The sequence below is a fragment of the Arvicanthis niloticus genome, chromosome 18, assembly GCF_011762505.2.
Source record: "Arvicanthis niloticus isolate mArvNil1 chromosome 18, mArvNil1.pat.X, whole genome shotgun sequence".
NCBI classification, from domain to species: domain Eukaryota; kingdom Metazoa; phylum Chordata; class Mammalia; order Rodentia; family Muridae; genus Arvicanthis; species Arvicanthis niloticus.
The window spans coordinates 36,929,776-36,941,915 of record NC_047675.1 but is presented as its reverse complement, the minus strand read 5'-3'; the positions used below and the strand labels follow the sequence as shown (position 1 = coordinate 36,941,915).

The window sequence follows — 12,140 nt, the reverse complement described above, 5'->3', positions numbered from 1 at the left end:
TTGGCCAAAGTAAACTACAAGACCTAAAATGTCATTTTCATCGCCCTAACCATCCACAGAGTAGCAGCGCTCTGGCCCACCTTGTCTCGCAGGAACATAGCCATAAAGAAAGCGCTCTGCCCTGTATCCAAAATAAATAAAAAATAAAAAATAAACTAATGCCATCACTGGCTACGTAGCAGCTAGCAGGCATTAGGCCAGCTTTGGGGTTTTTAATAATTTATCTTTTATTTTTATATGCATTTGGTGTATGGTCTGTGTGTGGGGGGGTCAGATACACTGGAACCTGAGTCACGGACAGTTGTGAACTGCCATGTGAGTGTTGGAAATTGAACCTGGGTCCTATGAAAGAACAACCAATGCTCTTAACCACTGAACCATCTCTCCAGCTCCAAGCCAGCCTTTTTTTTTTTTTTTTTTTTGGGGGGGGAGGGCAGTCCCAGTCTTATTTCTTCACAACTGTCTAAGCTTCCTCAATCCAAGCATAAAAATGGAGAGTTCATCTATGTCTTGTAAAACTATGATTAAATTAAAAACAGATTTGTTAATATACTTTTCTCTTGTTAGCTTTTGTTATTTTGGTTTCTTCGGATAAGGTCTTGTGACAGAGCCCAGACTAACCCTGAACTCAGGACCCTCCTACTTTCTGTTCCCAAGTACTAGGCTTGCAGATAGGCACCACCATGCCTGTTTTTATGTTTTTTATGAATTCATCTCTATGAATGTATGTGTGGGCGTGTGTCGGTGTATGTGCAGGGCATTCATCTCCTTTAGGTAGGTCTCTTATTGGCCTGGAGCTCACCCATTAGACCGGGCTGGCTGGCCAGTAAACCTCAGGAATCCTCTTGCACTGGGATGACCAGTACGCAGCAGCGCCACGCCTGACATTTCTTTACGAAGGCGCTGAGAATTTAGATGCGAACTCAGATCCTCATGGTTGCAGGACAAGCTCTTTACAAATCATCATCTTGCCGGGCAGTGGTGGCGCACACCTTTAATCCCAGCACTTGGGAGGCAGAGGCAGACGGATTTCTGAGTTCGAGGCCAGCCTGGTCTACAGAGTGAGTTCCAGGACAGCCAAGGCTATACAAAGAAACCCTGTCTCGAAAAAAAAAAAAAAAATCATGATCTTTCCCCTGGGTCTGGATATTTTACTTTAAATTTCATGTATGAAATATTGACAATGATGTTAACCTTGCAATATTGCCATGAGGACTCCCCTACATCCTGGGGTATCTACTGCAGTGCTGGGCTAGCAGTGAGCACGCAACGAGCCTGCTACTGGAGCTGTTAGAAAGACTGTCTTAACAGATGGGCTGGAATCAGGAGTCCTTTTGCCCCTCACTCGCCCTACCTGGGTCTATCTCTGCCTGTTTATATCTTTCCATATATCTCTATCTACTTCTCATTGACCTGTAAATAGATAGAAAATATTTTCAAGACACTATGATAAAACACTATGAGACTCCTCCGGCTTGTCTAAACTCCAGATTCCTGGGCACCTTGTCCAGTGTGCAGCCATAAGAGGACTTCACCTGGCAGGCACTCTCTAATCCTCTCAGTCTGGAAAATCTACATGGAACAGACAAGGGTCTGTCTCAGTTACTGCTCTACTGTATACAGGCAGCCACCATTTTTCAAAGTCCTAGTTCCTAAACATCCTTTTTGGTCATGAGGCCTTCTTTCCAAGAACAACGGAACTGTGGTTATAGTGGGACTTACAGCTCACCTCTCCCCCACCCTCACCTCCCCACCCCCCAAGCCAGGTCTTTCACTTAACCTAGCCCTGGGCATCGCCAGAATGAAAGAACAAGGTAAAAGGTACACCTGCCACCACAAGCCTTGGTAGGGAAATAAGGTGGAAGGAAGTCTGAATTAGCTAACCATGCAACTATAATGGTTCAAGACAGTGTCTTTCAAAATGGTAGCCCCGAAGAGCTGAGGAGAGATACAAATTCAGACCAACTGAATCAAAAACCTCTCGCAACATGGAATTGGTACCTGTGTCTTAACCAACTCTCCAGGTGATTTCAAGACGTGTTAAGTACAAAGAAACCAACCCTACACCTTTAATCATAAGCCTCCCTACTTGGCCAGACACAGTGGTACAAATCTGTAACCCCAGCAGTCAGGAGATAGAGACAGGAGGATCACGGAAAGTTCCCAGCTGCATCAGACTACATGGTAGGTTCTGGGCCAACCAGGGCTACGCAGTAAGATACCACTTCAAAAAACAAAAGCAAAGGCAGGCGAGAAGGCTTGATGGATAAAGGGGCTTGCCGCCAAACCTGACCACCTAAGTATGATTCCCAGAACCCACACGGTAGAAGAAACACACACAAACTAACGCCTGAAAGTTCTCCTCTGAACTCCACACATTCGTCAACACACACACACACACACACACACACACACCCTCCAATTAATTACTTTTTTTAAAAAAATGAAACAAAGCTGGAAAGTGGTGGCTCACGCCTTTAATCCACCAGGTAGTAGCACATGGTTCTCCCAGTTCGAGGCCAGCCTGGTCTACAGAACAAGTTCCAGGACAGCCAGAGCTACACAGAGAAACCCCGTCTGAAGAAAAAAAAAAGATATATATAATATGTAGCTAAAACAACAACAAAACCTCTGCTTCAACTTTCCTGAGCACCTACTATATGACAAGGACTGAGAAGATGAAATTATTTCAGAAATGAAGATGTATTTAAAGAACTTCCACAAGATCAAGTGCACAGCTCAGCATCAGGGGGCACACTTGGGATCCTAGAACTCCTGCAGCAGAGGCAAGAGAGTCATGTGTTCAAGTCCACCTTCAGCCACACATGCAATCTGAAGACACCCTAAACACAGGTAAGTCTTTGCCTCTAAAGCAAAAACAAACAAACAAACAAACAAACAAAATGCAAATACGTAAAACCACTACAAGGCAAACAAAATATCTTACAGAATAACCAAGGAATCCATTCTCCACCCTCCTCATCATACCGTATTCCCTATACCATCTCCTGCTATTAAAAAAAACAAACAAACAAAAAACCAGAACAGAACTCAGGTCTGGAGAGATGATGGCTCAGTGGTTAATAGTACATGCTGCTTTTGCAGAGGACCAACTTTAGTTCCCAGCACCCACATCAGGTGACTTACAACCATGGGAAACCCAGTTCCTGGGCATGTGATACCTTCTTCTGGCACCCACATGTACAGGCTCAGACACACACACACACACACACAGAAAAATGACACAAGCCTGTGAGAAAAAGAAACTCAACCTAAGGAAGGAACCCAGCTGCCTCGCTTCTCCCACACCCTGAACAAGAGGAATAATCCTTGTCCTGAAGCCAGGCTTAAGGGGAGAACTCAAGTGGGAACAGATATAATGGTTTGGTTGGATTTTGTAAAACTGTATGTGAGGGCATGCATGCCGTTAGACTTGCCATAGACTTGTGTGCAGAGGGGGAGGGGGAGAAGGGGGTATTGTCAGAGGACAACTTTTATGGAGTCAGTTCTCTCCTTCCAATTTATTTGGGATCCAGGTACTGAACTCAGGTCACCTGTGTTGTTTGTCAAGTACATCTCATAGATCCCTTTTTGGGGTTTCTGAGACATGATCACATAGTCTAGGGTCCCTTGAAACGGTGGTAATCCTCTTGTTAACCTGAATGCTGTCGTGACAGGTGTGGCCACCCTGCCTGATTCAGGGTGACTCTTATGGGCTTCAAAACTAGTTCTATCTTTTGGGCTCTCAAAGTACCCAGGGCTTATCATCACACCACAGAACTCTACAGTGGTCTCTGGGGCACCGACACGCCCACAGGGCCCTGGCAAGCTTGCAGAGTGCACACATTTGGATATAAACATCCACACAGACAGTTGGCCCCCCGGCCTCCCTTCTCCAATCTCAAGTTACAAGGTTAAAAGCATCCTATCCACAACCAAGGGGTTGGGGGGCAGGGAGCATGGGAGGAACCACGAGGGAGCAGAGAAGCATCTGGTTCAGATCAAGACTGCTCATTCAGGACCCTTCACAAACTTCTGAAGAATCTCTTCCCTCCTTGATGGCCTCACAGGTTTCCCTCCCTCCCTTCCCCACTGGGAGTCTGGAGATAAGGGAAGAAAAGTGTGACCCAAAGGAAAAATCAGCTGAAGGAAGACGGCAGAAAACAAACAAAAACTGAAATATACAGGCAAGTCTGTGTACCCTCCCTCCCTCTTCAACTCAAAAACACCAGAACTAAACTAGAGATCACTGCCTACAGACACAGTGTCTTCCTTCCTCCACAAAGCGCTCAGAGCACACACACATCAGGCATCCCCCGCCACCCCCCCCCCAGAAGGGGCAACCCCTTGCAAAGTTAGCAGCAGGAGCCAGATTAGCTTAGAATGGTGACCAGAGTCCTCCAATGCCATCATCTCCATAAAGGTAAATGGTCCCTTCCAATCCAGACTTCTGAGCCCACCAAGCATAAGGAAGAATAGATGGCCAAACAGTTTCTAGACATTTGTAGTCAGGGTAGGAGTATGGGTTACTGACTAGGAATGACCACTTCCCAGGGGCCCTAGGGTTCCCTGAATTCTTCTTACTGTACAGAAAGCAAGAGGCAAAATGGGAGGAGACAGATGCAGTTGGCAAGAGAGAAACAGAAAGGCTAACTTGAACGAGCAGCAAAAGGACGGAGAATCCTCTCCAGGCGGAGGGCTTTGCAAAGCAGGGACAACAGAAGTAGTGGAAGAACTAAACAGGGGATACCGCTATGAGCTCAGGCTGGGGCTGTATAAGGGACTGGGAAGTTTGATTCAGTCACCCTAGGGGCATGACTGGAGGGAAGTAACATGTCTTACATGGCAAAGGATGGAAGGAACAGGAGACACAAGGGACAGTACTCAGGCCAGCGACCAGAAAGGGCGGGCACACCAAACCAAGTTTCCGGTGGGTTCACGCCTCAGTTTCTCCAAAGTAGGAAGGGGGTCAAGCTGTCAGGTCTTATTAGAGAGAGCTAGGCCACAGAGCATGGCTAGGGGTCAGTGCCAGGTAGGGGAAAGGCCGAAGGGAAGAGGAAAGAAGTGAGGATGGTGCAGACAGCTTGTGACCAAGAGAAGTGGGGCAGGGGGTTCCGGATGGAGCGGGTTCGTTCCCAAGCGCCCGGGGGCTGGAGGTACCAACACAACCTGGGGTGTGAGAGTGTGGACAAGGACAGAGAACTCAAGGGTTGAGGCTGGGGGCTGCCAGCAAGGAGTGTCACAGGAGCGCCTGAAAGGCTGGGGAGCGGCTAGATGTGCAAAAGCAGAAGGCGGGGATCCGGATCGAGGCCAAGGCATCGGACCCCCGCCCACACGGCGCCCAGACCCGAGGGAAGTTGCTGGGCTGGATCCGCTGGATCTGGGCCTCTGGGCCAAGCTCGCTACCCGTACAGAAGAGGACAGGGGCAGTACGGGGCCCGGGGAGCCCCGCATCCCGCCCTCTCTCATCCCGCCCGCGCACCTCAGTCTGCGCTGGGCGCCGCGCGGGCCATGCCTGCCGCTCCTGCCGCCGCCTCCGCCCGTGCAGAGAGCTGCCGCCGCCGCAAACGCCGCCGCCTCCCGCACCCGGACCCGTTAGCTTCACCGCTCTCCAGTCCGGCTGCCTGGGGCCAGTCCCGCCCTTGCCTGGCCCTGCCCTCCCGGAGCGCCGCGGCTGCAGCTCAGCCCGGCCCCTCCCCCCACCCCTGCCCAGCTAAAGGGAAGGGTGGGGGAAGGGGGCGGGTGCCCCCTCCCCATTCACATCCTCCGGGGCTCTCCCCTCCCTCCTGTCCCCAACTCGCTCAGGAATGCTGGGATATGTAGTCCAGTCTGGCAGGACCCGCCAGCTGCGTTCTGCATTCGGGACTATTGCTCCCAGAAAGCAATGCACTCTGGTATCTAGGATCATGGTCTTTGTAGTTCTGCCCGAATTTAGGGGGTTAAGGCGCAGCACTAAGGGGTGTCTTCTTCAGTTTCCCAGCCACGCGGCTCTGGGCTGCTGAAGCCTGAGAGGTGCAGTCTGTGGTACCCCAGCCGGGCTTTGATACCCGGTTCATCAAAGGATGCGAGTAAGCTGAGGATGCCTCTCTCACAGAGCTGTGATCAACTGCAGCCAAGCCCAGCTCAAGGGAACTGGTTGTACTTGCTCTTGCCAAGAGCCACGACCTGAGCCAGCTGGGTTCATGCCCTGGCCCTGCAAGCTGCAACTGCAGTGAGGCCTCTAGGTCCAGGCTGTTGGAAAGAGGGGCACCAGCAACGATGTAGGAATGGGTTTTGCCCCTATGAGACTGTGCACCTCACATTGCGAACTGTCTTTCTTGTAGGCACCCTACAGCCCTCATCCATTAGGGCATCTCCTGACTTCAGACTTCTGACTCTTAGATGCCTTTAGGTTCCTATTCTCTAGGGTAACATGCACACCTTTTAAATATTCATCCACATCAGTGTTAGCCAGTCCTTTCCTCAACTTTCAAACCTAGCTCCAAACCATTAGGAAGTTCCCAACTGATGACACATCCATTCTCTGATGACACATCCAGTCTCTGACTGGCCAATGATTGTCAAATGACTTCTGGTTCATTAGCTCTGGGACCCTAGAGTCTTAAGTCTGTGCATTCTTTCTCTTATTATGTAACCCAAGGTAGTCTTACATTCCCTTTGCAAGCCAGGCCTGTCTGGAATCAATGATGGATCCTCTGGCCTTGGTATTATAGACATGAGCCATCACACCCTGCAATGCACTTAGAGCAAATCTTTTGGGTTCAGACTCCATCACAGAGAACCTGACCTAAGATTGAACTCAAGTAAACTAACAGGCTGGTACCTAGCACCAGTTTCCAGGTTATTCCCCAACAAATCTGCCCCCCTCCCAGGTTACAAGCCCACCCCTGGCACTTCACTTCCTAACAACCACCAATCAGGAGGAAAGCAGAAGTTAAGCTTATGGTTTGGCTCCCAGCACCAGCTAATGATGTTAAAGGTCATAATGATCCCCACCCCCAATCAGATGTGTACCCACTTCTTGCCTCTAAAAATGCTTGCCTGAAACTAGGCTCAGGGCTCCACTTTCCTACTGTGTCAGGGTTGGTGGGAGGCGGCAGGGGGTGGAGGCGGGGGGAGGTGAACTCAAGCTTAAATAAAGAGACCCTAATGCAATTGTATCCGATTGGGCTCCTTGGCACTCTTTTCGGGGTTCACGAACATTTTCTGGCACAACATTACAACTCAGGAGAATCTCAAAGACCAAAAACCTACTTCTTTACAATGGAGTCATCAAGAAGGATAGGCATTCTATCCCCAAGTCCTCCAATCTTCTATGAGAAGCTAGAGTCTAACTTCTTCGTCAGCTGACAGATACCAGGAAGCCAGGTGTGACACCTACTCATTGCCCCTCCTTTTAAAGCACCCCGGCACGAATCCAAGCTGACTTCTTTTCTTCCTAAATTCTTAGTCCAAGGGTTTGTTACTAACTAAAACCCATCCTTACCTCTTTAACTAGTCTCTAACTTCATTTTTGAAAAGGTGGGTAAATATCTATTTTAAGTCCAAAAGGTCAGTCTCTAGCCTCCCCTATCCCAACCTAACCCACTCCATTCACCCAGCAGCAAAGGGTAAGTTCTCCCTACACTGTGGACACGCAGCCAAATGACTAACAGAGGCACTGAACCCTGACTAAAACTGACTCAGGAATGTTTGCATCAGTGTCTCCATCACAGGCTCTAAGGAGAGGGAGTACTTGGGAGAAAGGGTGGTTGGGCGGATTTGGGCGGATGGGACGAGACAAAGTCATCCCTGTGCAGTTCAACTTCTCTCTCTATCCATAAAGTTACCAACCAAGACCTTTTTTGCAAAAATGTTGCCACTGCGTTGCAGTAATTTGCAGTGGCAACAACTCTTACAGGCAGGTGTTAAGTGTATTCTTGCTTTTATCACCCATCCATTACCCGTTTATTTAAGAAGAAGAAGAGGAAGAAGAAGAGGAAGAAGAAGAAGGAGAAGGAGAAGGAGAAGGAGAAGGAGAAGGAGAAGGAGAAGGAGAAGGAGAAGGAGAAGGAGAAGGAGAAGAAGAAGAAGAAGAAGAAGAAGAAGAAGAAGAAGAAGAAGAAGAAGAAGAAGAAGAAGAAGAAGGAGGAGGAGGGTGCTGGGAATTGAACTCAGAGCCTTGTGTATGTTCACTGTGTGCTCTGTTATTAAGTAATACAATCCTCCCAACGCCCACGTTTCTGTTAGCAGAATACTGAGGAAGAATCCAATGTCCCTTCGTCACCCTTCCCTGAGCAGAGAGATCCTCTCTACCCTTTCCCTCCAATAAGAACTCCCACCATCTGACTACTTCCCAACTAGGGTCAAGTCAATTCTCCCCCATTTGGGATTTTTGAGAAAGTTCTCTCCAGCAGTCTCAGCTTAGCTGGATTTTTTTTTTACCTTATTTTTTATTTTTGTTTTTAAGACAGGGTCTCACTATATAGCCCTGGCTGTCTTAGAACTCTCTGTAAACCAGGCTGGCCTTGAACTCAGAGAGATCCACCTGACTTTGCCTCCCCAATTTTGGGATTAAAGGTATGTATCACTATACCTGGCTAGGCTTCTTTTCCACCTGGTTAGTCTTCTTTTTCTTTTTAAAAAATTTTCTGCCTTTAATCCCAGCACCTGGGAGGCAGAGGCAAGAGGATTTCTGAGTTCGAGGCCAACCTGGTCTACAGAGAAACCCTGTCTTGAAAAACAACAACAATAATAATAAAAAAAAAAAAACCTGTTTTAGTTAGTGTTCTTTTTTCCCCTACATGTTCTCATCATTTGTTTTTTTTTTTTTTTAAGTTTTCTATTGCTGTAGTAAACACCACAAAAACTACAGCTTAGTAAGGAAAGGTTTATTTCATTTAACAGCTTATAGTCTCCATCCTAATGGAAAATTAGGGTAGAAATTCATGGCAAGAACTGAGGCAGAGAGCTGGACAGTGGTGGCACATGCCTTTAATCCCAGCACTTGGGAGGCAGAGGCAGGTGGATTTCTGAGTTCAAGGCCAGCCTGGTCTACAGAGTGAGTTCCAGGACAGCCAGGGCTACACAGAGAAACCCTGTCTCGAAAAACAAAAACAAACAAACAAACAAACAAAAAAAGAGCACTGACTGTTCTTCTGAAGGTTCTGAGTTCAATTCCCAGCAACCACATGGTGGCTCACAACCATCTATAATGGGAGTACAGCTACAGTGTACTCACATAAAATAAATCAAACTCCCCCCCCCCCAAAAAAAAAAGAAAGGAAGAAAGAAAGAAAGAAAATGTCCCCATACACTTGCCCATATTTGAAACCAACAGAGGCACTTGTTTAACCAAGATTCCTTCTTTCCTAGGTGTTATCAAGTTGACAACTGAGCTAACTATGACACCTCCTCTTTTCTTTCAGTACATGTGTGTGAGCCTGGGTGTGGTGGTGGGTGTCTTTAATCACAACATTTAGGAGGCAGAGGCAGGCAGAAATCTGTGAATTTGAGGCTACTCTGGTCTACAAAACAAGTTCCTGACCAGCCAAGACTGTATGGGGAGACCCTGCCTCAAAGAGATAGATAGATAGATAGATAGATAGATAGATAGATAGATAGATAGATAGATATAGACAGACAGACAGTGTGTAGTATGTGTGTGTGAATGGAGGTGTGTGGAGATCAGAAGAGACTTCTGTGTACTTGGTTTTCTACTTTCACCTTTATGTGGGTTTTGCTGAATACTTCAGGTTGCCAGGCTTGCAACGCACTGAGCCATTGCACTGATTTTGTGTGAATACCTTTTCTGAGAAAGGTTATCAGAGAATCTGGGCTGGCCTGGAACTTGCTGTGTAGCTAAGGAGTACCTTAAACTCTGATCCTCTGCTTCTACCTCCAAGAATTAGGATTACAAGTGGTGCACACCTTTGATCTCAGGGCTTGGGAGGCAGAGGCAAGCAGATCTCTCAGTTCGAGGCCAGCCTGGTCTACAGAGTGCTGGTTCTAGCAGCAAGTGCTACACTGAGGAACCCTGAAGGGGGAAACAAGGATTGTAAGTGTGATCCACTTCCACAACTGCCTATGATTCCAGAGAATCCAATGCCCTCTTCTGGATTCCCCTGGATTCCCCAGACACCTGCAAGCATATCTACCACCAAACACATACGCATAACCAAAAATAAAATAATTTTGAAGAAGACCTCAACATCTGCCTCTGCACACACCTGGCATTTCCTTTTATAATTGTGATAAATGATACAACAGAATTTACCATCTTAACCATAATAGCCATTTTTCAGTGCACAGTTGAATGGTATAAAGTCTATTTATATTGTTGTATGATTACCACTGCCCTTCATCTCTGTAATTCGTATCATAAGATTACAAAACATTAATTGGCACTCTGCCTCCTCCCTGGCCCCTGATATCTGCCATTCCCCTTCCTCCCTTAATCCTAGCACTGAGGGTAGAACACAGAACCTTGATTGGCAAGTACCCAACTCAGCTATATCCCCAATACTCTACTTACTGCCTGCCTTTCTTTCCTCTTTCCTTTTGTTTTTTGTTTGTTTGGTTGGTTTTTGTGGGTTTTTTTTTTTTTTTTTCCAAAACAGAGATTTTCTGTGTAGCCCTGGCTGTCCTTGAACTTGTTCTATAGATCAGGCTGGCTTTGAATTCACCGAGATCCACTTGTTTCCACCTTCCAAGTGCTGGGATTAAAGATGTGCACCACCGCCACCCAGATTCTACATTCTGTTCCTGTGGCTCTGAGTACTTTTCTAACACATGCAAATGGGAGACTGCATTAGAAGAGAATGAGAGTCTGACTCCCCCGCTTTAGGAGAACCACACAGAACCACACACACAGTGTTCTGTTGCTGCTGTTCTTTTTGTGAATGGCTTATTTCACTCAGCATAGTGTCCTCAGGGTTCATCCATACTGTAACATATTTCAGAATTTCCTTCCTTTCTAAGGCTGAATAAAATGCTATTGTGGGCACATACCAACATTCTCTTTATCCATTCACCAGCGATGAATTGCTTCCATCTCTTGGCTGTCTTGAGTAATGCTGTCATGAACATGAGCATACAAACATCTCCTTTGAGTCCTTGCTTTCCATTCATTTCTTATTTCTTTGGTTAGTTATTGAGTGCATATGTGTGTACCACGTGTGTGTGTAAGAGGTGGATGCTGAGTGTCTTTTCCAATCACTCTTCATTTTAATTTTTACACGTGTGTGTGTGTGTGTGTGTGTGTGTGTGTGCGTGTGCGTGTGCGTGTGGACATGTGCTATGTGTCTACTTGCTATGTGTCTTGCTATGTGCTAAGTGTCTAAGTGCATGGCATGCACTTAGAAGTCAGAGGATGACTTACGGGAATCAGTTCTCACCTTCTACCACATGGGGCCTGAGAATCAAACTCAGGTCACCAGGTTGACAGAAATTGCCTTTACCCTCTGAATGATTTTTTTCCCTAACCCTTTATCTTATTTCTTGAGGAAAAAGCTGCTCACTCAATCTGGAATGCTCTGATCCAGCCACACTGGGCCAGCAAGCCCCAGAGAGTTTGCAACCACCCCACCCCTACTCTCTGCCGCAACTTCTACCATACCTGGGACTCAGGTTTGCAAGCTTTCTTGGCAAATACTTAATGGCTGAGCCCCCCTGCCTTTCTGAGAAACGGTCCAACTTCCTAACCCAGGCAGGGCTTAAATGTAGGGCAATGCCTCTGCTTCACGCTCGCAGTGTTAGGATGACAGATGTGAACCACTCAAACCGTCGGGCCTCACTTCATCCAAACACCTGCAGTGTGACCACACCGAGGACCAGTCTCCAAGTTCCACTATATCTATTCTGCCCTTATCCTATACCTTATCTCGATTATCAAAAAAGAGGAAGAAAAAAAATGGAGATTCTTAGCAAGCTTTTGAGACATAACTTGAGAGATACCGAAAGGTGTGTATGGCTAATACTAAGATAACTGGTTGCTTGCTCTCCCCCTTGAGCCTGTATCTATGCCTGGATGCATTGTACTTTCTGTGACTCATCATACTCTGCAGTGTGCTGACTTTCTTCTTCATGCTTCTTTACCCTTGTGCTTAAACCTATATTAAAGTTTCATTAGTAAAATCTCCACTTATGCTTCACCATAAACT

General features: G+C 47.0%; 1 protein-coding gene across 1 annotated transcript in view; it reads right to left on the bottom strand.

Annotated features, from left to right (window-relative positions):
- The window catches only part of St3gal2 (ST3 beta-galactoside alpha-2,3-sialyltransferase 2), a 52,434-nt gene extending 46,786 nt beyond the window's left edge, over positions 1 to 5,648 (bottom strand). The window contains exon 1 of the mRNA XM_034523139.1: positions 5,483 to 5,648. The gene's annotated coding sequence lies outside the window, so the exon portion shown is untranslated. The remainder of the gene's footprint in view (positions 1 to 5,482) is intronic.
- Positions 5,649 to 12,140: the final 6,492 nt, after the last annotated feature.